The sequence below is a fragment of the Apus apus genome, chromosome 15 (genome assembly GCF_020740795.1).
Source record: "Apus apus isolate bApuApu2 chromosome 15, bApuApu2.pri.cur, whole genome shotgun sequence".
Lineage (NCBI taxonomy): Eukaryota > Metazoa > Chordata > Aves > Apodiformes > Apodidae > Apus > Apus apus.
In genome coordinates this window covers 242,245-266,292 of record NC_067296.1, presented here as the reverse complement: position 1 = coordinate 266,292, position 24,048 = coordinate 242,245, and the positions used below count along the sequence as shown (strand labels likewise).

Here is a 24,048-nt window from a genome sequence, read left to right as displayed (position 1 = left end):
ATACATGATCCTTCTGATCCCTGTTTCTGGAATGACAGCCCATGTGGCATAGACTGAGCTTCTCTCTGAGCTGCCAAATCCCAGGCTTTGCCCCAGCCTGGCAGCACTAAGGCAGGGATGAGGTCCCAGTGCAGCTCCAGGCCACGGGACCCAGATACCCTGGGGCTGGAGGAGTTGCTTGGTGACATGACATTCCACCATTATTACCTCCTGTAAATCCCAATCACCTAAATGATGTTCTAGAAGGTATGGGAGAGCAAGTGCCTGGTCAGAACCATGACCAAAGGAAGGCAGGGAAAGACCCCTTTTAGAATCACAGAACAGTTTGAGTTGGAATGAACCTTCAAAAACCCCACAGGCAGAGACATCCTTCACTAGATCAAGTTGCTCCAAGCCCCAGCCAACCTGACCTTCAACACTTCCAGAGATGGGGCAGCCACAGTGTCTCTGGGCAACTTAAGACCACTGTCTCATCACCTTCATTGTAAAATACTTCTTCTAATCCGGTCCTCTGTCAGTTTAAAACCCTTGTCCCTTATCACTATAGGCCCTGGTAAAAAGTCTTGCTCCGTCTTTCTCATAAGCCCCTTTAAGTATTGAAAGGCTCTGGTAAGGTCTCCGTGGAGCCTTCTCTTCTCCAAGCTGAACAACTCCAACTCTCTCAGCCTGTCTCCAGAACAGAGCTGCTCCAGTCCTCTCATCATCTTTACGGCCTCCTCTGGACTTGCTCCAGAAGCTCCATTTCCTTCTTGTGATGGGGGCTCCAGAATTGGACACAATACTCCAGATGGGCTCTCACAAGAGCTGAGTAAAGGGTAAGAATCCCCTTCCTCAAACTGTTGGTCACGCTGCCTGGGATGCAGCCCAGGACATGGTTGGTTTCTGGGCTGCCAGCCCACATTGCTGGCTCATGTCCAGTTGTCACCCATCTGTATCCCCAGGTCCTTCTCAGCAGGGCTGCTCTCAGAACCCTCACCCCCCAGTCTGTGCTGCTGCTGGGGATTGCCCTGACCCAGGGGCAGGACCTTGCACTTGGCCTGGTTGAACTTCATAAGGTTCACATGGGACCACTCCTCTAGCCTGCCAAGGTCCCTGTGGGGGCATCCTATCCCTCTGGCAAACCAACCACACCACCCAGCCCTTCACAGACCTGCTGACTTTCTTTCTTTTACAAAGCAAACACATCTCACACCACAGCTGATGTCCCACCTCTGCCTTTCAGGTGTCCCTCAGCACCATGGGAAGATATGAAACCTTATCCAGAAAAACTGCTAAAACTGGCTTCTGAGAGTGGGAGGGGCCAGGAGACAAGGACAGGGATGGGCAGAGAAGACAGTTCCCTGCAGGACAGCCTGTGCCTCCTGCAGAGGGCTCAGCCTGGGCTGGAGCAGCCTTGCCCTGTGGCCAGGTGGACAGTGACACTGCTGCTGGCTCTGCAACTGTTGTGCTGTCACCACAGAAGGACTCAGTTCATACCAAAAGAGCCAGGATTTCACCTCCCTGCCCCAGGACATGCTCTCCTGGCCAAAACAGGCAGGACATCCTGCCACCAACCCCTGAGAAAAATCAGTCTCAGCTTCTCCCAGCAGACCCCAGTGCTTGACTGAAGGCACAGGATGACTTCAAAGGTCACCAATGCTCTATTTTTTCTGCAGAGGAAACGGAGCTTGTTCCACTGCAAATCCAAGGAGTTACTTGTTCCCAGCTCCAGTCCCTGTGAGGATCATTTCCAACCACTTCCATTTTGGTATCATCAGGTGAATTTTTGAATCAATATTAAATGTCTAAATAACAACCACCACTTTAGGCCAAAAACACCCTGAGTTTTTCTACTTAAGGTTTTCAAACTTTCTTTCAAACTATTTTTTCACTGCTCTGGGAAGCACTGATCCCTGAGGAAGTGATGTGGCTTGTTCAAGGATGGCAGGCTAGGAATTCATCCCGTCTCTCTGAGCCAGCCCTGCTTTTTTGCCTGTTAAGCTCCAGTTCAGACCTTCTGACAATGGGCAAGGCACCTCATCCAGGAACCCCATCTTTCAGCTGAAGCACAGGACAGCATGACACAGGAATGCTTGGGCTGGGGACTGGCAGAACCATCTCCCTGCTCCCACCATGCCTGGCTTCTTCTGCCACCCTGCTTTGGGATGTCAGGTGCTGTCCCCCTTCACCAGTGCCTCAGCCCTGCCACTCACTGTCCCTCCTGCCCTGCTGTGGACACTTCCTGGCTCCCCAGCACCCCCTGGCCGCATGCCTTGGTGGAGGGAGACAGAGGAAGCCCAAGCACTGATGGATGCCTTTGGGCCCAACCTTGTGGCATTGCTCCAGCCCCAGTAGCATGGAACACAGAGAAGGAAGGAATAAGACGCTCTGTGGGGCAGGGTGGGCTTGGGAGGTGCAGGAAGAATAAGCAGGTCTCTGGGCCTGCAGCCATGCTGGGAAGGCTCCAGTCTCCAGCACTGGGCTGCAAACACCTTGCCAGGATAAAAAGGTCCAGGAGATGCCCCCAGGGAGAAGGGGCTGGCAGGGAAAGCAGCGCCTGGGGGCACAGCTCTGCTGCAGCTGGTCCCACAGATGTGCATAGTCCTGGCATAGGCAGAGCAGGCAGGGGGGCCACGTTGGCACAGCCACAATGGCCACATTCAGCTGGTAGGCACTTGTGCCACATCCATAAAATCAAAGACTCATAGAATGGTTTGGGTTGCAAGGGACAACAAACATCAGCTAGTTCCAACCCCCTGCCAGGTTGCTCCAAGCCCCATCCAACCTGCCCTTGAACACTTCCAGAGATGGGGTAGCCACAACTTCTCTGGGCAACCTGTGCCAGCGTCTCACCATTCACACAGGAAAAAATTTCTTGCTAATACCTCATTCAATCTCCCCTCTTTCAGTTTGAAACTGTTCCCCCTCATCCTATCATTACAGGTCCTGCTAAAAAGTCCCTCCCCAGCTTTCCTGCAGGCATTGCTGCTGCCTGGGGCTCTCCCCATGCTGCATGGAGCCAGGGCTGCCTCCAGCACCACCACTCACCTAGTGCTGCAGGCAGTAGGGCTGGGAGGCTTGGGACTGGCTGGGCACTGAGGGTCAGCCTTAGCCTGGCAGCACCAAGGGCCTGGGGAAGGTGGCACTTGGCTGCCACCTGCACTTGGGACTGCTGCAGGCCCAGCCACGGGAGGCCATGGAGGCCAGCATGGCAAACAGCACCCTGACCAACCCCTCTGCCAGACTGTGCCTGCTCAGCACCCTGGAGCCACCTGCAGCAGTGGCGAGACCTGTCCTAGCCCCTTCTTCCCCCTAGGGAGTGAGACATTTTCCCAGACTTTCCTACAACTCTTGACTTCAGATACAGATGTTTATTATGGGAGTAGCTCCATGCCTTCAGCAGGAGCTGCCCCTGGTTTAAGGGCAGAAAACACACTTTTAGGCAGCAAGAAGCCAGTTGTGTGCAGTGGTTGCCATCACACAGCACTTCCCGGATGCAAAACTCAGCTCTAATTGCCCTGCCTTGCAACACAGCCCCCAGGAGACGCCAGTGCGGGGTGGGGCATGGGTTGAGAAAGGTATGGCATGCTGCCATAGGGACAATTTCTCCAATGTATTTGCGATTACAAACCTTTAGAAGGGATTTAGACCGCAACTGCAGCAAACCTCATTGAGGTCAGTGGAAACGCTGTACCAAATAATGTTGTTTCTAAATATTACCCACAGAAGAAGCAGGACCTGATCCTGCAGGCCAGGCAGCCTGTGCTGTCCCAGCCCTTGCAGGCATCTAGCCTTGCTCATGCAGCAAGCTAGGGCCAGAGCAGCCCCTCAAAGGCTGGCAGAAGCAGGGAAGCAGGCACCGTCTCCCCAGTCCCCTCTCTGTGTAGGCTGCTGGCTGAAGGACTCCTCTGCACCCACAGTACCCGGTGTCATGTACCAAGCACAACCCTGGTTTTCAGCAAGGGCTGGCTCGCTTCTGCTGCAGCTGTACCTAAAAGGGGCTGGGGGGATATTGTCTTCAGGGCAAACATCAGCTGAAATGGCTGGAGCTTGTTGGAGCTCCAGACTGCTGAAACAGGCACAGGGAAACTGCAACTGCAAAGAAAGTCTAAGCAGGATCAGAGGCAGACTTGCTTGTCATGCTTATAATCTCCTCCCATCACCTCCCTGCCTGCTCCTCCTTCCCTCGGTGTTTTCCTCTTCCCCTCCTTCAAGCTGGAGTGTGGATTCACGGTTTTCCCAGACACTCTGCCCCTGCACTTCCCCAGCATATTCCAGCCTCATCCTCCACAGCATTCCCCTTGCAGAGCCCTGACTTTTTAGCTCCTTCCAAATGGGGCTTTGCCTGAGCCTGCTTTCCCCTTCTCCCTGTTCATTCACTCCCTGCTGCTGGGTTGGTTTTCAAGGCTGAGCATCCTCCTTAGCTGCTGGACTCTGCCTCTGCTGAGGATGGTGCCCATTCATGGTGCTTCACTTCTGGAGCATCATGGATATGGGCAAGCAAGTCTGTGCAAAGCCCCACGCTGAGTGCCCAAACATGTATTCATGGGCTACAGTGCCACTAGGGTGCACAGAACTAGGGAACAACCAAACACTCTTCCCATTGCCACTGCGTTCAGTGGCTGCTGAGGGCCTTGCAAGGCTGATCTTGGCAGATGAGCCCCCCATGAGGCTGCGGGACAGACGGCTACTGCGGGACAGATGGCTGCCATGGAGACAGCCAGAGATGTGGAGCAAGCTGGGCACAGAGAGCAGCACCCTCTGGGGGTGGCAGTGACTGCATGACACGAGGCAGGGAGACCAGGTACTTGCCAATCCCTCGAAAACAACAGAGGAGCTCACCAGGGCTGTGCATCCAGCACCCCTGCCATGGGGCAGGAGCTGAGCTGGCTGGGGACAGGTAGGATGAGACACAGGCAGCACAGGCTGCCTTCAGCCATCCTAGAACATGATAGGAGCTCCAGCGGGGAGCCCTGGGTATCCTCAAGGGACATATAAAAAACCAACAAGGAAAGTGGTCCCCAAAGCCTCAAAAACATGTGGCACCCCTGAGCTCTGCCCTCACCCCCTGGCCCTGGGGGATGTGCAGATCCCCAAACTACTGCACGCTGCAGCAGGCAGCCTGGAGAGCTCTCCTGTGCTGCTCTCCAGCAAGGCCAACAAATCATGTGCTGCCCTGTGCTTGGTGATGAGGAGGGGATCAGAAACGCAGGGTGTTCCCAGCTCCTGGAGACCACACACTGCTACTCCTCATGCAGGACTGTCAGCAGCAGAGACTGGCACTACCCCGAAGCCTTCCCCACCTGGAAAATTGCCTCATCCCCCCAACCTGGGCTCCAGGACCCACATCCCACCCAGGCTGGTGCTCCCCATGCTGACAGCTAAAGCCTGGAGGGTCCCACCGGCCCTACCTTGGTGCCAGCTCCCCATGCCTCCAGCACAGCTCGTCGCTGCCAGGCTGCTGCTGCATCCCAGGCAGCGCCTTCTGCAGAGCCTCCCAGCCCCAACACCCCCGCACACCGAGTGATGCACACGGCAGCCGCAGCCCGGCTGGGAACTGGGCTGCCTGCCCACCCACCACCAGGCTCCCCACGGCCAGGAGCTTGGTGCTCGCCCGACAGCACCCCCGCACAGCAGGATAGTCCCATAAGGATGCTGGTGCCTGCTCCATCCACCCTCTTGGTCTGCAAACACCTGACCAGGACTAGGACAGGCACCAGAGAGGCAGGGCAGGGTGTGATCCTGCCAGGATCCTTCCCCATGCCTGCACCAGCAGGGAAGGAGAGCTCAGCTTCTGCACTGGCTGCTCAGCAATGACCTGGACCTATACACATCTATACCTGCACATCTTCATCTATGTTCAAATATACATACACACCTTCATCCCAAGTTCATCTGGCACTTTCCTGCACCATCCCCCCATGTCTTTCTTACACAGGTCCTAGAGCAGCAAACACATACCCAAGCACACCACTTGCACTTAGGCAGCTTGGAGATGCATCAGCAGCAGGACCTGAATAGAATCTCTTTCATTGTCCCTGTCCACAGTGAAGCACAGAGTGTGACTCTCAGCACATCCCTGCCCACAGGACATGTGACTCCTTTGCCCCCGTGTTCTCTGGAAGGGACAACACCACACAACAAATGCTGGGACATACCAGAAGTGCTTCGTACCCCTGTAATGCAGCAGCACAAAGTGTCCATAAAGCATAACCCTGACACTGCCACAGTGGAGGGACAGATCCTGCCCCAAAGCACAGGAAGAGACATGGGCAGAGCCCAGCACCCCATGGTGGGGTAGTCCAGGGGTGGGCACGGGGGCTGGCTGCAGCTGGGCAGGCTGTCAGGCAGACAGCCTGCAGGCAAGTTCCAGGGATATTGGGCAGGTGAAGGCAGTCTGCTGGGAGGAGCGATGCTCAGGGAGCACCCACCAGCTTGGAAACATGTTGAGGAAAACTCCAAAGCACATCAAGCTGTCAGGAGCCCCAGGGGAAAAAGCACTTGCCAGCAGGCTCCTGCCATTGAGGTGCAGCCACCCAGCCACACAGAGCCTGACTGTGCTTGATGCAGAAGGAGAAAACCCTGCTCACCCCCACCCATGAGTCTCAGCCCTGGGAGAACTGGCTGGGCAGGGAGCAGATTGCAGCCCTGACACCCCTCCCCATAAGCCCCCTGTGAAGGTGGGCACCACTCAGCCAGCCTGGTGCATGTGTGCCACGTGGGCAGGGGCAAAATCAGCCTTCCCAGGCAATCCTGAGCCCTTGAAGTGGGACAGCCCAGGGGGTTCTTGCTCCAACAAAATGCGGAAGTCTGCAGCAGGGAAGGACCAGTCATCTGACACTTCCCAGCAAGCCTCCTTCTTCCAAAATCCTTGACTGGTCCATTTTAGCTGGGGACCACCAGTTCTCTGCTGCTCTGCACCCCTCCCCGTGTGGTCAGGGCTGGCATCACCAACCTCTAAGCACCCACAACTGTAAAACTTCCCTGTCTGAAGCCACCAGAAGAACAAAGAGGAGACACAGAAAGCAGGGGGAAAGTCAGCCCAGAGCTGAGAGAGGACATGAAGCAGAGACAGGAAAAGGAGAGGAAAGAAGAGAAACAGAGGCAAAGACCTTGAGACCCAAGCCATGCCTCAGACTGAACCTGACACATGATGGGAAAGACCTAATTTCTGGTGTCATGCAAACCCTCCTGTCTTGACCAAACTCCTCAGCCCTGGGGAGCACTGCTCAAAGAAGGAGGGAGATAGAAGGAGCTGCCCTGTCCCACATCTCCTTGCTCAGGGGGAGGCAGGCAGTGACCATGGGACATCTCTCCTCTCTGACCAGCTCTGAACCCCATGAAAAATCCCTGTCCTGGCTCCATCAGGTAGCCCAGGGAAAACAAGAACTGAAAGGATTTTCCCTGCATGCCTGGCAAGATGCAATGATGCACCCAGGGTAACTGGGCTGGAAGGGATTGACTGCAGCCACTACCCTGTAACAGGGATGGAGGAAATACTCCTCTTCCTGGCTCCAAAACCACAGAATCACAGACTGGTTTGGGTTGGAAGGGACCTTAAAGATCATGTAGTTTCAACCTCCCTGCCACGGGCAAGGCCTTCTATTAGACCAGGTTGCTCCAAGCCCTGTCCAACCCAGCCTTGGACACTTTCAGGGTGCCAATCTGCCACTGGTGAGGCCCACAAGGGTCCACAAAGCATTGGAGAGACTTGAACAGCAATGGGTTTCAAAAAGGGTCCTGTTGGTGCCTTGGTCTCTGTGGCATCAGTGCCTGCAATGCACCTCATTGAGGACCCCACTGCTGAACCCTATCCATGCTGCCCAGCCTAGAGGCCAGCATGCTGTGCTCAAGGACTGAATCACAGGCTGGTCGAAGTACCTCTAGAAGGCACATTGTCCAACCACCTGCTCCATAAGGGCCACCAAGAGCCAGCTGTCCAGGACCATGTCCAGGTGACTTTTTAGCATATCTACAGACAGAGACTCTACCACCTCCCTGGGCAGCCTGTGCCAGAGCTTAGTCACCCTCAGTGTGAAGAAGTGTGTCCTGATGTTCAGGGGGACCCTCCTGTGTTCCAGTTTGGGCCCATGGCTCCTGGTCCTGTCCCTGATCATCACTGCTCAGGAAGTCCTGGCAGTGCCTGCGGATGTTACCTGATGCTGGGGGCAGGGGGAAATTGCCTCATGATGGAGCTCCACCACTTTTCACTCTTAAGTAAAGGCAAATGAATTCCACAGGGTGGCACAGGCCAACTTGTGTAACACATTTTTCATTTTAAAAGAGAGTAGATGGCAGAGTCCCAGCAGAGCCCAGGAGAACTCTTTGTGAGTTTCAGTGCAGTGTTCAGGGCAGCAGAAAGATGCCAGCTGTGGTCCAACCCCACAGAAGAGCGTCTCTAACTGCCATGGTGCCACCAGGCTCAGCAAGGACCCAGGTAATGCCCAAGTCATCCCACAGACATGTGACTTACAGGTTGGGCCTGATTCTGCACCGCCTCACCCACCAAAAAATCATAACAAGATCCCTCCTGGAGGAGGGAGCAACCTGGGGACCCACCGCAGAGATTCCCCCCTGAGCCATGCCATGAGCCAAGCTCCTGCCAAGGCAGTTGCTGGTTAGTCCCTTCTTGCTTCCACAACCCCTGCTGATTCTACAACAGCTTCCTCATCCTTGTGATCCCCTCTGGAGCAGGAGGTGACCATTCACCTTCCCTGCTCCCACCTGAAATGCACTTTGGTGGCTCAAGCAACAAAACGGGTCCAGCTCCCTCTGACCACAGTGGGACACAACTAACTTAGAAGTGGCTGGGGCTAAGCTGGACTCAGGTTTTAGTTCAGCACCACAATATGTCCTTAGACCCCATAGGAGAATGCTATGGGGGCACAGGGGCACTGGTTTTACATCCCCCCACCGCAGCCTGGCAAAGCTGCTTGCCAACCACAGAATCATAGAATCACAGGGCTTGGAAGGGACCCCTGAAGATCATCAAGCCCAACCCCCTTGCTGCAGCAGAAACACCCAGGGCAGATCACACAGGAACATGTCCAGACAGGTCTTGAAAGTCTCCAGAGAAGGAGGCTCCACAACCTCTCTGGGCAGCCTGTTCCAGGGCTCCATCACCCTCACAGGAAAGAAGTTTCTCCTCATGTTGAGGTGGAACTTTCTGTGCTGTAACTTGGTGCCATTTACCCTTGTCCTATTACAGGCACCACTGAACAGAGACTGGCCTGTTCTTGACACCCACCCTTCAGATACTTGTAGACATAAATAAGGTCCCCTCTTAGTCTTCTCCAGACTAAACAGCCCCAGGCGTCTCAGCCTTTCCTCTTGAGGCAGGTGTTCCAGTCCCTTCATCATCCTTGTAGCTCCCGTTGGACTCTTTTCAGCATATCCCTGTCCCTCTTGAACTGGGGAGACCAGAACTGGACACAGTACTCCAGATTACAGTATTATTTTGGAGACACTCACACACCTAGAGGAAGACAGGGAGGGGGCTGCTGCATGGAGCAGTTCTATGTTTCCCTCAATCCCAGATAAAACCCCTGATTTCGAGCATCAAAACATTTTTGGATTAATCTGGTAGAAATTAAACTTGGAGGAAAAGGCTGGAAAAGCCAATCCCTGCCCTGGAAATGCTAGGAAATCCATTGAAAAATTTCACCCAAAGTTGTATTTTTATTAAAAAGTAGTTTTTGATGACCACTAGAACTTGGTCCATCCCCCATATGAGGAAGGCTGGCAGATGACAACTCTGCCCACATTCTAATAGATATGTGCCAGAATGGAGGGGAGCAGTGGGGAGTGGCCCAGGGCCATGGGACAGCCCAGGAAGGAGCTGCCCAACCCCTCACAGCCCCAGAGCTGAAGAAGGGCCAGCACAGCTGGAGGCCAGTGCCAAGGGCTATACAGAGCAGTGGGAGCAGGGAGTCAGGCCCCAGGCTGCTCCAAACCCACACTGGTGCCTGGCTCTCTGGCCCACAGGGACACAATGGCTTTCCCAGTTGGAAAGCGGACTATGAGGTGAAGGAACTGCAGGGAACAACTTGCCAAGTGCTTCTGCAGCACAAGCTCTTTGCCACGCAGTGTCGCCGAGGGCTGCTCTGCTGTGGGGTCCAGCCTCCCACCCTGAGCCTGCCCACTGGGAGCAGGGCAACCTGGCACCCATCACAGCAGGAGGCTCAGGCAAGATGAGGGGGGCAGCAGGGCTGTGTCACAGCCTTGCTGCACCCCTTGCCAGCCCCCTCCCCAGGCTGGGAGCTTGTCTGGCTCCTGACAGGGAAACTGAGGCACAGGGGGCTTGGTCACACAGCAGCCATGGGGATGCTCTCTCCTGCCTCCCCATCTGCTGCGGTATGTAGGCACTGGGGATGGGCCATATCCTGTAGCCATTCCCCCACCCAAAGCCTGCATCCAGCTGCCAACCTAGGCCTGACACTGTCCCAGGAAGGGCACAGAGGAGCAGGCACAGGAGAAAACACATCACTAATCCTCCATGTGCTTTCAACCCCCGTGAGTGCTCATCATTCTGTACTAACTCCAGGGACACCCGCTGGCACCAGGCAGCTGGTCACCCTCTGCAGGGACTGTACCTGCCCCTGCTGCCCTCTACAGCCTGAGCAGAAGGAAGGATTTGAGGGGGCAGGGGCTGCAGCATGGCCCACCTCGTCCATGCCCAAAACAGTCTTTTCCTGGAACACTCCACTTGTCCTGTCACTGTCTGTTCAGCTCTGTCCTTCCATTAGCAAAAAAGAGTTTGGCATCTGAGGCTCACACAGGCTGAAACCAGCACTGGAGGGGCTGCTCTTAAGAGTGTTTGAGAGTTTTAATTCCAAATTCTCCTGCTTTTTGGATGCCTGGCTTATGCTTCCTGAATGCCTCAAGACACCAGCACAGGCTCCTCTCTGGTTTCTTCGCATCCAACCCTCTCTCTACCATGAGAAACATACGTCCAGGAGAGGGAAGCAACAGCACCCCTGTGGCTGCGCAGCCATGAACCACATCTCCGCCAGTGAAAACAGACTGAAGCAGGATCAGGACCCTAAGAAACCCCAGAGCATCACCAGACAAGAGGAGCACATGCCAGGTTGGGGCCATCAACTGTGCCGGGGCAGTGCGAGCAGCTGGGCAGGAGCAAACCAGCAAGAGGCCTGTCCACTGGTGAAGACCTGCAGCTCTAACCACGAGTGGGAGGACAAATGGGGAGGAACCCTGTCTTATGTGTGGGCTGTTCAGCCTGGAGAAGAGAAGGCTCTGGGGAGACCTTATAGCACCTTCCAGTACTTGAAGGGGGCCTACAGGAAAGCTGGGGAGAGGCTTTTCATCAGAGAAGATAGTGAGAGAACACAGATGAATGGTTTTAAACTGAGAGAGGGGAGATTTTGGTTAGATATTAGGAAGAAATTCTTCACTGTAAGGCTGGTGAGGAACTGGAATGGGTTGCCCAGGGAGGTTGTTGATACCCCATCCCTGGAGGTTTTTAAGGCCAGGTTGGACAATGTTTTGTGTGACCTGATCTAGTGGTAGGGTTGGTGGCAAGGGGTAGGATCTAGTAGCAGGGGGGTTGGAACTTGATGATCTTTAAGGTCCCTTCCAACCTTTATGATTCTATGATTCTATGAAATATCCCCCATGGCCTCCCAGGCTGCTGCAGAGGAGGACACACACCCTCTTTCTCATGTGCCTGGGCATCTGCAAAGGCTTTTTAGCTTTTCGCAAGGCAAGGACAGCTCTGAGGCCACAAGGATGTTATCAAAGATGAGACTAATGTTTTAAAAGCTAGAAGGGATGAAGAGGGATGACAGACAGTGGGGAGAAGAAAAAGCAAGTTGGCTCGGAGCCGCAGGGGGGTGGGAAGCAGCACACAGGCTTCCTTCATCAGCTCTGACCTTCCACATAGAGGATGCGGTGGGACACGAGGACACAGTGGTGACTTGGCTATGGAGGCAGATCTGGGGCTACTGCAGAGCGAAAAGGTGCTGAGGAGAAGGTACCTCAATTCTGCCCCCAAGCTGTAACTGCCCTATGGGGTGCACCCCAGCCCAGCCCCCAGCAGCACTGCCCACACTGGGGTCCTGCCACCTCCCACCTCCCTGGAGGGCAGGAGATGCTACGCCATGCCCCTGGGTCCTGCAGGACCGTGGAGTGTCCTGCTTGGTGAGGAAGCCTCCAGGGGCCTCTCTTACCAGACAGGCTTGATCCTGCCTATCCTCACATTTTCTAGTTTGCCTAGGACAGTACCCTAGTACCTAGGGTCCCCAAAGACCCCCTCGGGCACCTCTGGACCTAATGCAAAGCTCACCAGGACATGTGCTGGCCAGATCTGGGGCTCTGGCAGGCACCCAGTGGGTGGAGCACCTTACTTCACTGGGCTGGGGCTCAGTTGTGTATGGAAAGCATTGAGGGCAAGGAAGAAAGGGGCCCCCAGCCCTCCTCACCCACTACAGAGGAGAAAGGGAGGAGCCAGGCCATGCAACCAAGACTGGAGGAGCAGCAGAGCTGCCCCAGCCCCTGTGCTGCTCCATGCCCATCTCCATGAGCCTCACATGCTCCAAACCCCCTCTCCCACTGGCTCCCCACTGGGTGGCATCCCCCAGAAGCTGGGACACCATCTCCCCCCAGCCATGCCCCAGCACAACATGAGAAGTGCCCACGCACCAGACAACCACCTTTCTGAGAGTAGATGTACTTTGATTCCTCCTGCTTAATACCCTTTATTCTTCCCATTTGTCTTTCATCAGCCACTAGCTCTGCCCAAGTTGCTTTCCCTGCCTGTTTTAGATTCTGGGTAATACATAATGTATGTATGATATACATTAATGCAGTGTCATCACTGTGCAGTCAAACGCACCTTGCACCATCACTTCAGAAGGTCTGAGTCCCAAAGCCACTGTGACACTGGTCCCCAGTCGTGCCTGCAGTGACCAGCACTGCAGTGCCCACTCCTACATCCGAGTCCTAAAATACACGTTCAGCACAGCGGGATTCCAGCTGCTGCAGGAGAAGCAGTAACTTGGAAATTTCCATGCCCTGAGGCATTTCACAGATATGCAAAAGGACCAACAAGGTGTCAAAGGAACTCAAACTAGCAGTCAGGAGCCTGGGTTACATGTGCTGGGAAGGATCACAGCAAGGGTGGCCAGACACTAGCTCATCAGCAAAAAAAAACCTTCAAATGGGTGCCTCAGTGGAGACGGATGGCAAGAGGTCCACAGCCTTCAACAGTATTTTTTACCTAGCTCCAACTCTGCTTTGCTAAAAAAAGTACTTCTCTAGTCTCACTTCAACACATACTACAAATACATTTGCAAACACTATTTGTTTCCCCACAGAGCTGGGGAAAATCCATCCTCCCACATCTGAGTGCCCAGACACGACAGACACCCAGAACACAGACATACAGAAAACTCACTAATGACTTGCAAAACGTAACCAAAAAAAAAATACCTCTATCAGGCTCCAGTTTGCTGCAGGGCACCTGCTCTGCAAAACCAAGGCAAACAGGGGCTGGAAAGCACTGAGCTGGACACACATGCACTGAGAACACAGTACTTCAGCCTCCAGCCCAGCTGTGAGACCCTGCATTGAGGATGGGGTGAAGCCTCTCGAGAGGTTTACACTTGTGGGCAGTTCTGACAACACGCATCTCAGGTTGGGGATATCAGAGGCTAGAAAAGACACAGAAAGATGCCCAAATATTTTTGAAGCATAACAATGGCATTTGTCCATCATCCTCCAGTTGGTTTGGAATAGCTCAAAGGATTTACAGTTGTGCCAGATGTGCTGGGGGTCACGCTCCCACCAGGAAAAGGGAGGCAGGTGACCCCCACTTTTAATCTGAATTACAGAAACACCTGCTCAGCAAGAAGCCGTGCAGAGCTGCTGGCAGGGACCAGAGGTGCATCTCCATGCACTCACAAGGAGGAGGGAAGTAATTTCATTCTCCCTGCCAGGTCATGGGAGGGCAGGGGCTGCCCCAACCAAAGTACCACACCAGGGAGCCCACCAAGCAGAGGACTGGGCTCTTGGGTTAGGACAGTGATGGCCGGATGCAGTCACCAGCCCAGGAAGGTACCAGGACACCAGACCCTGTGCCCTGGTCACTCTCAGGGAGAGCACCAAAAGGTGGAGAGCTTCCTTCGCAGGCAGAACACATCTCTCCTGCTTGGTGCCGAGGTACCTCACAGCCAGGCTTGGGAAATGCTGATAAAATGAGGGAAAACATCTTCTCTCCCACCTCTCGTGCTGCCCTCCTTCCAGACAATTAATTCCAGCCCTGCAGCCCATGGCTGCCTCACAGTGCTGCTGTGAATCACCACTGCCAAACGCTGACTCATGGAAGGGAGGCTCTGGTGCCATCCTGGCCCCCACAGCCTCCTACCGGCAAGCTCCTCACAACCCTCCTCCATGCCCTCACACCGCTCTGCAGAGCCTGGGGAGGCCATGGCAGCCCTCCACTGCTGCAGGGAGATGATGCTTCAAGAGCTCACTTAATCCAAGGAGCAGCTCCATCCGTACCTGCGCTCTGACAGTCTCCAGTGGTGGGATCTCCTCTCCCTGCTTCACTGCCTCTGGCAGAGCTTTATTCTCATGACATTACAGAGGTGTTCTCCAGCATCTCACCAAACCTCCTTCCCTGTAGTTTCAGGCTGTGGCTGTCCCTGTCCCAAGGGGCCAGGGCAGAGGTCTGTCTGCCTTGCCACCATTTGAAGCTTTGAAGCTCCCCACTGTCTGCAGGCCACTGTAATTCCTCCACAGGAGCAACCCCACACAGAGCCAGTGTCAACAGCAGCTGAGCCCTCCATGGAAGAGACAGCAACACCTATGGCAGCTCACTCAGACCAGGGACTGCAACTCTCCACGGCCACCAAACAGCAGGACCTGTATCCACCCCAACGGGACAGTGTCTTCTCAGGTCCATCAGGCTCCAGCCATGATCCACCCCAGAGACAATCTGAAGGTTCTTGAAAAACAGCAGGTCTGCAGAGCCAGTGAACCAAGGCAAAGACAGCTGCTGCCATCAGGGTCATGGCTGTACCCTGAGGGGCTAGTCCATGTGATCTTGGTGCCCATAGTTGGATGGACTTTGGGGTTCACCTCTTATCTCTGCCTGGCTTCTGCAGACACCTGTTGGCTGGGACAGCAAAGCTTTCTGATCACAGCACAGAGATCTGCCATCTGGTGTGTAACCACAGCTTTTGAAGATCCTTCATACCTGGACACTTGGCTCAAGCTCCCTCTCTACATTCCCTCATGTCCCACTATTTTCTCTGTTCCTTAAATCAGTCACACAGATGGATGTTCTAGCATCTGTCTTTTTCCAGACAATCACCCGTTCCTATGTTCTCCATTTACAGTAAAGCAGTATCTCCTTCACCCCATACCACAGGCACCCTCCAGTTCCCAATGACCTGGTTCTCCTGCCCAGCAAACACATCTGCACACAAGACGCAGGACCATGAACTCTGAAGAGGAACATGACCTCTGCTGCATTGGGGCTGAGGCACCTGCTCCTCCAGACCTACCAGGATGTGGATGCAGGATGCCCTCCTCCCTGTTGCCCTGCTCCTGCAATGCACCACAGCACACTCTTACAAGGCCTGGGCAATTTCAGGACATACTAAACAAGGTTTCACTCCTACCCTTTCCAGTGACACTTCCCAGCTGAATAAGTAAGTTCAGAAATAAATGACGTGACCTGTTGCAGCAGACAGCTTGGGAAGCCAAGAAACACCTTCCACACAATGCCACTAACAAGGAAACAAAGAGCTCTCAACTGGTGGGTCAAGAAAGCCATGATTTGCTTACCCAGGTGAAAGTGCAGCCCAGACACCAGCCACCTCTGCCAGCATCTCACAGCCAGCCCACCCTGCACATCCACAGCCCAATCAAGGGGCTGCATGGAAGCCACAGGGTGCAGAAGTCTTGGAGCTCCCCACTTTTCACCCTGTTTCAGAACAAGATGGCAGAAGTAGGCATGGATGCAGCACTGATGTGGAAACAACACCAAACAAAAGGGTCAAAGAGCTTCAAGACAACTTCCCTCATCCCAGGGTGAGGGTGTCGGTGAGCTTGGCAGAGCAACCCCCAGTCAGGGTTCAGTGATGCCCAGAGATGCCCTCTGCCCTGGGACAGTGAAGTGGCCAGCAGGACCTCACACTACGCTGCGCAGGGAGGGCAGGGGGGAAACCAGAGCAGACAGGGCAGTGGTGCAGGCAGCAGTGCTGGGGATGGTGCCCAGATAGCTCCACCTCTGCTGGTTGCCTAGCAACCAGCATCCCACAGGAGCCATCTCGTCTGCATCCCTGCCAGCAGCACCAGCTTTGCTGCAATGGCTCTGGCAGTGGAGGTGAGACCAGAAATCCCCACCTTGTATCCACCAGCTTCCCCCTTCATGCTGAAGCCCCAGGCCTGGTGCACAAGGATGTGTCCCCACATCTCAGCCCCTGGCCTTGACTCGGACCCCAGGCCTACAGGAAAGGGAGCAACAGTGTCAGATGAGACAGACCTCCCACCCCATGTCCAGCTGCTGCCTCCAGAAGCTGATAAATGCAGGACTGAGAAAGAAAAAGGACAAATGAAACCAACTTAGCACCATCTGAGTCCTTCTTGAGCAGCCAAGCCCAGCTGACCAGGAACCAATATCTCCCACAGCATCTTCTCTGCCAGGACCCTGGTGCATCTGAGCACCCTATGCTCTGGTCAGCATCATCCTTCACAGATCAGCTCCCTCCTAGCAAGTCCCCAAGATGGAAAGGGCAAATCCCAAGCCTCAGCATTGCTGTTGCTTCCCAACTGACAGATACCAATCCCCTTGGGAAAATTCCTCCAAACATCTTAAAATTCCTTTGCAGGGAGGAAAATTCTACAAGTTCTCAGGAAGAAAAGCAGCAGATCAGTAGTGAAACAGGCAGGAGCTGGAGCTCAAGGAAGAGAATTGTTCTTGCAAACATATTTTTGGACACTGCCTGCAATTTATGCTACTGTTCATCTCACTTCTAAGTGAAGCCAGATTAGCTGGCTAGAAAGAGGAAATGGCAATATTAACCAGAGAAAATCAAGACTGGAAAATAGACCTTCTGGGGTTCCTTAAACTATACCCACCACTGGTGTCTCTAGCAGAGGTCAGACCTCTCACGGGTCAGAGGTAGACAGCAAATCAAGCTTTGCCTTTGACTTGGCATATGAAAATCTGATTAATCATCAGTGCTGCAAGAAATCAGTGCAAACACAAGCACATTGACCCAAAGTATCATTAAATGGGCTAAGGGGCTTCCATGAACTTTCAACCCTGCAGTAACAGCCTCCTTGCATGTTGGCATTGGGTGCCAGCACTGCAGAAGGCAAAGGCCACATCCACTGAAGTAGCTTAAGGCACCTGCAGTTGGGTCTCCCAGAGGCTGCTCTCCAAAAGCTCCCCACCTTCCCTCACCCCAAAGGCCATGCCAGGTGCAGGGGAGATGCCAGCCTGGTGTCTTACACCCAGCTCACTCACCAGCACAATCAAAACCCATGTTTTTTCAGTGAAGCCGAGTAAAATATCCTAGGTGTATTGTTCGGTTGGTTGCTTGTTGTTTTTTTTAAGATAGAAGAAGGTTATAGTTTATGCAACAAAATTACTACTACTATAGTTTTTTTTTAAACACAAACAAACAAACCCCCCCGCCAATTTTTTTTTCTTCGACTGCAGGTTCAATAAGGCACAGAGGACTGGGCAAAGGCATCAGCAGGCCCAGGGCAGCAACCAGGAAGCACAAGGAGCTACTCTGGCTCAGCCCATGCCATGCTCCCCTGTGCTCCCTGGCAGACAGATTGTGCTGGAGACAGAGCCATGGACACCTCTTCAAGCACTGCCTTGATGTGGTCCTAAGACTACAAACAATGTCACCACTTGAGATTTATTCCATTTGCTTTATATTATTCACAAATATAAAGCTTAAAATGCCCCTTTTTTCCCCCCCTCTTTAACTGAATATTTAAGCCTGATCTACAGCTGAGGAGCCAGCAGGTCCCTGCCACTCGCAGGCAGCAGCACCTGCATGCAGGCAGTGGGTGGGTGCCAGTCCCATTCCTGCTGCCTGGCCTCACATCTGCCCACACTGTGCCTACAGGCCCCACTCAGGAATCCAGCCCTTGTACCAATTTTCCCCACTTCATTTTAACCCTTTCCAACCCTGGCACAGCTCCTCTGTTCCCATATGACCAGATGCCGGCTTTGCCAGAGGGCAGGAATCTACCTTACTTGGATGATGTACACCTAATAACCCTGATAAGTAGCTGGACAAACCCCTGCCAGAGTCAAAACTGGGAGTGATGCACAGAGACCACGGCTACTGCAGCAGAACTGCGCCAGCTGGTGTGCCCCCATCCACCATTGTCCAGGTGCCCCCTCAGGGGGGGAACCCACCGCACTGACCAGCCCCCCATGCACAAGGTTGACATTTTCTGGGGAGCAAATACTGCTGGTTTGCCCTCCTCTCCCCCAGCTCTTCCATTCTACCTCTCATCCTGAGCAGTTGTTTTTCTCAGCTCTTTAATCTCTCTCCAGCTCCCAGGGGATGTACACTTAGCGCCTACAAAAACTCATCTAGCTTTGACGTGTCTCAAATTCTAGCCTCAGGCTGGTGATGGATATTCAGGGAACTAGGACAACTAAATGACAACAGTAGGAAGGGCTGGAGAAGTTGTGTTGGTTTTTTTTTAATAAATAAAGGGGAAAGAAAAGCAAACCTAAATGAAGTGTTTCCTCCCCACCGTGCCCAAAGGCAGAGCACCAAGATGGGCATAGCTCATGGTGACCACCAGTACTCCTGCTCTTGTGCTAGGAGAGGAAGGCCCCAATCCATAGCATAGGCACCCTGGGCATAAAACCCTGTTCCCGGCATGGGAGGGTCCTGTGGCCAGCCTGAATGCAGGGAGCAGGGACCCCACGGCCACAGCAAAGCTGGCCTTGCCACAGCACAACCCAAGGGAGAACTTTGTGTCCAGGACCTGGCTGGCAGAGGTGGCAGCACTCCTCAGCACACAGCTTGTGACAAGCAAACCTGGACACAGGTTGGCATGGCTCCTGCCTTCCCAGCTAAACCAGGGCACCCTCAGTCAGGACCACAAAACCAGTGACAGCTCCCAGGCGGTCCAGGCTCAGACAGGTCCACCCTAGCCTGGCCTCTGTGTCCTACACGGCCCAGCCTGGTCACAGGGCAGCGACAACATGGCTGCAGCAAGCACAAAGCTCCAGCACTCTCACCACTGCACGAGTGGAGCAAGACAGAGATGTCTTTTATAACTGGCAGCCATCTGCTGTGGTCTCCAGACAGTGGGTAAGACACCCATCCTCCAGCTGGGAATAAGGTCCATGAGGAATAGCACAGGCAGCTGCTGGAAGCTGCCCAGGGCAGGGCACGCAGGGAGCAGGCACAGTGGTCTTGCCTGGAAGAGGTGTTGGATGGGCAACAGCAAAGTGGGGACACAGGCAGGGTGCTAGCCATGGCAGAGCACCAACACACTGTACCCACTGCTGGGCTGGATCGCTGGTCCCTGGTCACTCATCAGAGACTTGAAGGTGGGCTGTGATGGGTGCCTTCTAGAAGAGAAGTCTAGACTTTCCAAGAGCTGGGGCTGCCTGTCTCAATCACCAGGTGGACAAGCTGAGCAGCAGTAAGGCCACCTGCCACCCCAGACAGTCTCTCAACCCCCATCAGCATCATCCCACCAGGCCAGCACATAGGACCCACCTTGAGACAGGTGTGGAGCTCAGGGATCTGATCCGAGCCAGAGGCAACCACATTCATCTGGCTCTCCCCTGACTTCAGGGCATCCATCCAGGGCACTGGTGTGGTGGTTCCATCACCAGTGCCTCTGGGGATGAAAGCACACACCACTCAGCACGGCAACCCCTGCAACAGCATCAGTGACAGCCACTGGGGCTGTCACTTGTAGCAGTGAAGGGGTGGGACAGCAATCCACTCTGCATGGCCCCCCACATCTCCCCACCTCCCCAGCGGCAGCATGGCTCCATCTCCCTGGCAACCTGGGCACCAGCACCTTCTCGCTCACAGCTGGGGGGGTCCAGTGCATCAGAAGCCACACCAAACCCACAGCAGGACCACGGCAACCCTCTCCTTCCCTCACTCTCTTCCCCTTCCCATCCAAAATTCATCATTAAAAAAAAACCTTGCAGGGAGGAACAAGAAGCAACATAGAGGGGCACAAGGAGCAGCAGTGCTCCTGCTCATCCCACCAACCACCATCATGGGGCTTACTGGACACCACTGGGCTTCTGGCTGGAGAAAAGTGGACCTCATGCAGCAGCCACATGCAGACTGATGGATGTCATCTCAGTGGCAGCTACCTTGAATGGCCTTGGCCTTTACATGCACTTGTGAGCAGGATGAGCACCCTTCAGGTGACACCAGTGGTAAGGAGACCCAACCTCACTCTTCATTGATTACATTTGGTGGTCTCAGAGGCTCTGAAAGCTTCTCACCACAGTGAAAAGTTCCCTCCAATGACCTGCCAGCTTCCCCATTGCCCTACCAAGCGTCCTGCCTTCTTTGTGGTGGCAAAGGACACAAGCCAAGACCCAAGTCCCAGGGTAGCACAAGGCTTCATGAAGAACTGGCCCTTTCCGGAGGTCCCTGAGCAATGCCACAGTAAAGGAAACACCAGCTATGCCCACAGGCTGAGATGCTGTACAGGGGGGCATGACAAGCACCCAGTTCCCACAGAAGAAGCATCCCCTGCGGAGGCAGGCACCAGGGAGGCAGGTGAGCCCCAGCACCCCAGACCTGTGCTCTGGATGGGGCTGAGCCTGGCGAGCTGCAACAAGGGGAGCAGATCATGCCCCACCAAATGTGTTGGCTTCCCACTGAATAGCTCTCAGCACCTGCTCTTGAGCTGCTAAGGATGGGAAGTGGCCCAAACATAGTTTAACCCCTGCAGCGACAGGGAGGAAAGCCAAGAAAGGAAAATCAAAAGCCTCTGTCCCAGTATAGTCATTGTTCCAGCAAGGGTTGTGGGGAGCCAGGCTGGAAGAAGCCCAAAGAGGTGCCACCACCAGCACCCACCTGTTAGAAGATGATGCCCCAGAGCATGGCTCTGTCAGAGCAGGTGGTCTACTGCATGTGGTCCAGCCTCTGCGCCCACCCTTGGGAGTCAGCCCTGCAGATCCCCACCACACATTGTGCCTGATCAGACACTACTACAGCTCCACATCCCTGAGGTCCTCTTGTGCCAAAAAGCTGCTGAAATGCCAGTCCTGGGTGACAAGTCCTCTTCTGCAGGGATCTGAGAGTGGACAGCTCTTCCTTTCCACCCAGCCCTGGTGGGATCACCAGTTTAGCAAGGCTATCACAGCCCTTCGTATGCTTGGCCAAAGCCAGTGGTACGTCACACAGGAACAGAGCTCTCTACCACCAAGACCTGTTAAGGACTCAGAGAAGTGCATTTGGCCTTTGGAGCAGCAAAGCTGCATCTCCCAAGGAAAGCCCCATCTCCTGCCACCCAAGCAGAGAGCACCACATGTCAACGCTAGGGCAGGATCACAGCCCCAGCATGGCCAGCTGGAATAGAAGCCTTCAGCTGCCAGGCAGAGGGGTCAGGGAGAGGCTAGCATCCCAGCCCCCCAGCTGTAATGCAGCCTGGGGGAAGCCTAGCTCCTGACTGACATGATGTGGAAGAGGTTAAAAGCATCAGCTCAAGTCATCAGGGTAGTGGGCCAAAAGCCAGCCTTTCCCAGGCTGAGTCTGAGGGAGCTGGCAGCTCTCACCAGCCTTCAGGGTGTACGTTGCCACATACCACAAACCTGTTTGCTCAGCCCACGCCACAGCAGCTGGGATGGCATGGAGCAAGCTCCACTGACCATGGCATGTTCTTCAGCACGGATGGGTTCCAGATCAAGAGGAAAGTGCAGCAGCAGCCTGGAACTAGGGCAGGGACAGGCACATCTCTGCCTCAGCACCTGGCACAAGCAGCACTGCCAGCTCCTGCCAGCTGTGCCAGGTTCCACCACTGGTGGGATGATGGGCAGGGAGGAAAGAACAGCTTCATCTTCCCAACTGCTCCATAAAACAGACCAACAGCATTCCTCAGGCCTCAGCCATCTGTGCAGTGCCCTGGGCCAACCCTTAAAATAAGGAGCTAGTCCCACCCAGGGTGCTGGGAGGGATCTCAGCAGGTCTGTGCCCATCTGTGCTTTGCAGTCACTAGAATCACAGAATCTTAAGGGTTGGAAGGGACCTCAAAAGATCATCTAGTTCAAGACCCCTGACAAAGCAGGATCACCTGGAGTACATCTAGGTGATGAAACTGCCTGTGAGCAGAGCTACAGGGATCAATCACCTCAGTGCAGTGCAGGGGGCTCTGCCTGGGATGGGGCTGCCCACTGCAGAGCTGGCTGGGCCCCACCGCCCCCTCCATGCTTTTCTGGATAGGGAAAGGGCTGTTCAACAGGTGCCTGGGCCACATGGAGTGCTCAGCCCAGGCAGGGACCAGGATCCCCAGAGAGACACCAGGACCACCAGCACTGCATGCCCTCATGCAGGGCTGGCACTGGCATGTAGCCTGACGCAATGGGAGCTGCCAAAGGAAGGCCAGCTCAGGCATGCACTTGTCCTTGCCTTTCCCATCCTTTCTTCCAAAGCAAGGCCAAGCTCTCTGCCCACAGTCATCATCCTCTGATTGGCAGCCTTGAAGAGCCCTGCTCAAGGCATCAAGCAGTGGCTACAAAATGCCACTTTCCCCAAGGTAATGGATGTGTTTTGTGCTCCACTTCTGAGCAGGATGGAGTAGGTCAGTTGGAATGGACCTACAATAATCAGTTCAACTGATGGATGAACACCTTCTTCAAGCAATCCCCCAAGAGGACAGTCCTTTCCCCTTCACCCTTGCCTACCCAATCCCAGCAGCAAGCCCCTCATGACATCCATGAGGTAGGATATTACATTAGCTGAGAGGGAGCTGTAGAAATACAGAGAAAAGAGAAGCTCATCACCAGCACCATCACTGTGCCATGACAGGAGTGTCACCAACCCTTTTAGAAGCAGGAGGACACCTCCCTCAGCACAAAGCAGCAGCCAGCCCGGGTTCTGCTGTCAAGGCTTCGCTTGCCTGGACGCAGGCAACTGGCACATGGTGGGGTGAGTCTGTCCAGGGCACACAGCCACAAAGATGTCCTGCTGTGCAAGTGCTTCCCCACGCCCTAGTGCTGCCTCACAAGACCCAGCTGAAAGAGGGAAACATAAAACCAAAGACACACGGATCCCCAGCTGCATCCAGGGGCACCAAGGCCACCAGCACAAGTGAGGGGCTGACTAGTTACCAGCAGTGATCAAGGAGGTGGAATATGTCCTCCTGCTTCCCAAGCCACCCCAAGGTGGAAGACAAGGACTGAAACCCCAAGCACAGGCAGAGCTTCCCACTAGGCATTGCCCAGGAGCTGGATGCTCCCCCACGGGTGGTGGCCAGTGCCCAGCCTCCCCACACACACCGGGACCCACCCCAAGGCACGCTGCAATGCCTATCCCCTGCCATCCACCACTGAAGGTGGGCCTGCACCTCTGCCCCCATTGATTCCAAAACAGGTCTTCCAGCATCCAAACTCTTCAGCACAGAGAGATGGGACAAGAAACCCTATCATCCTCCTTACTTTCCCTACAGACACACGCCCCTGGTCTTGCCAGACCAGCAAAGAGCCCTCCTGAAGTTTTTGCAGCACCTCTGGTGAGAAACCGCTCATAAAAAGCAACAAACTGCCCTGTTCAGAGCCAGAGAAACCCCCAGCCCCAAGGAACACATCTCAGCAGCTCATCATCACCTTCTGCAGGGACATGGATCACTTGCCCACACCCAGGGTGCTGCCTGCCTCTGCCTTGTGTAGGCAGGAGCCAAACCCCAGCAGGCAGCAGGGCCTGGGGTCCACATGGATGTGCTCTTGTCACCTGGGAAACAGCCAGGATGGTGGCTGCAGTGCAGTCATGGGGCTCCATGTCCCCAGCTTTCAGATGGCGATTCCTTCCTCCCACCTTGGGTCCAGAGCGAGCTGGGTTTGCGGGGATGGCACTGTGCAGACCT

The 24,048-nt window shown here is 54.5% G+C and overlaps 1 protein-coding gene across 20 annotated transcripts in view; it reads right to left on the bottom strand.

Moving 5' to 3' along the window:
• The window catches only part of EPB41L1 (erythrocyte membrane protein band 4.1 like 1), a 65,901-nt gene that overhangs the window by 31,961 nt on the left and 9,892 nt on the right, over positions 1–24,048 (bottom strand). The window contains exon 1 of one of the 20 annotated variants that reach the window (XM_051632861.1): positions 5,391–5,431. The exons of the other annotated variants lie outside the window; for them this stretch is intronic. The gene's annotated coding sequence lies outside the window, so the exon portion shown is untranslated. Of the gene's footprint in view, positions 1–5,390; positions 5,432–24,048 lie in introns of those variants that run through there. 20 annotated transcript variants of the gene reach the window in all.